Raw genomic sequence first — 1,911 nt, forward strand, 5'->3', positions numbered from 1 at the left:
AAAAAAAAAAAAAAATTGTATTCCAGGCCTGGTGCAGTGACTCTCGCCCATAATCTCAGCACTTTGGGAGAGTGAAGCAGGAGGATCACTTGAGCCCAGGAGTTTGAGACCACGCTGAGCAACACAGCAAGACCCAGTCTCTAAAAATAAAAAAATAATTAGCCCGATGTGGTGGCATGCACCTATAGTTCCACCTACTCAAGAGACTGATTCGGGAGGACTGCTTGAGCCCAGGGGGTCAAAGGGGCAGTGACCTGTGATTACGCCACTACACTTCACTCTGGGCGACCCTGGATGACAGCAAGACCTTCTCTCTAATATTAAAAAAACACGTTGGGCACAGTGGCTCACGCCTGTAATCCCAGCACTTTGGGAGGCCAAGGCAGGTGGATCACAAAGTCGGAGTTCAAGACCAGCCTGGCCGAGATGATGAAACCCCATCTCTATTAAAAATACAAAAAAATTAGCCGGGCATGGTGGCTGACACCTGCAATCCCAACTGCTTGAACCCGGGAGTCAGAGGATGCCGTGAGCTGAGATCGCACCACAGCACTCCAGCCTGGGCAACAGAGCAAGACTCTGTCTCAAAAAAGAAAAAAAAGTAGACAAGGAAAGAACAAGAACTTAAATTTCCATTATTGTATGCTACATAACTTTAAAAAAAAAAAAACTGAAGCGAAAACAATATTGTGGTACACAAATATTCATAATATTACTCTGTCCTCTTCTATAGTTTTGAAACCTTAAAAGCCACCCTCTAACATCTTTCAAAATAAATTCTAAGTATGTTGAGTAAAAAAAGTCAATCCCAAAAAGTTACATACTGTATGATGCCATTTACATAACTTTTTTCTTTTTTTTTTTAAGATGGAATTTCACTCTTGTCGCCCAGGCTGGAGGGCAGTGGTACGATCTTGCTCACGGCAACCTCTGCCTCCCGGTTTCAAGTGATTCTCCTGCCTCAGCCTCCCAAGTAACGGGGATTACAGGAATGTGCCACCACGCCCAGCTAATTTCTGTATTTTTGGTAGACATGGGATTTCACCATCTTGGCCAGGCTGGTCTCGAACTCATGACCTCAGGTGATCCGCCTCTACAAAAATTCCAAAAATTAACCAGGCATAGTGGTGCATTCCCACACTCCCAGCTAAGCAGGAGGCTGAGGTGGGAGGGTCACTTGAGCCCAGGAGGTCGAGGCTGCAGCGAGTCATGATCGTGCCACTGAACTCCAGCCCAGGTGACAGAGTGAGACCCTACTTAAAAAAAAGCAACAAAAAAAGTGATAAAACCCTCAATGTGGAAACCAGGAAAAGTCACCCAAAGGGCAGAAAAGAAGCTTTAAGACTACTGAACACCCCACCTGCTACTGGGATTACAAAAGACGCCAGAGGTGCCAAAACACCACAGAAATCAGTGCTGCCAGGGTCCTGCACACCCACCCAATGGCCACCAAGCCTGGCTAATTTTTGCATTTTTAGTAGAGACAGGGTTCCACCACGTTGGCCAAGCTGGTCTCGAATTTCTGACCTCAAGTGATCCACCCACATTGCCCTCTCAAAGTGCTGGGATTACACGCATGAACCACCACATCTGGTTCGGCCCTGGATATTTTCTTTTTTTTTTTTTTTTGAGACGGAATCTCGCTCTGTCGTCGCCCAGGCTGGAGTGCAGTGGTGTGATCTCCACTCACTGCAACCTCTCCCCTCCCAGGCGCAAGAGATCCTCCTCCCTCAGCATCCCCAGTAGCTGGGATTATAGGCGCCTGCCACCACATCTGGTTGTTGTTATTTTTATTTTTATTTTTGAGATGGAGGCTCACTCTGTGACCCCGGCTGGAGTGCAGTGGCATGATCTCCCGTCACTGCAAGCTCTGCCTCCCGGGTTCACACCATTCTCTTGCCTCAGCCTCCT

General features: G+C 47.4%; 1 protein-coding gene across 1 annotated transcript in view; it reads right to left on the reverse strand.

Moving 5' to 3' along the window:
* Positions 1–1,911, reverse strand: part of LUC7L (LUC7-like (S. cerevisiae)) — a 64,704-nt gene that overhangs the window by 27,226 nt on the left and 35,567 nt on the right. The window lies entirely within an intron of this gene.

Source organism: Mandrillus leucophaeus, unplaced genomic scaffold, assembly GCF_000951045.1.
Source record: "Mandrillus leucophaeus isolate KB7577 unplaced genomic scaffold, Mleu.le_1.0 Scaffold78, whole genome shotgun sequence".
NCBI classification, from domain to species: Eukaryota; Metazoa; Chordata; class Mammalia; order Primates; family Cercopithecidae; genus Mandrillus; species Mandrillus leucophaeus.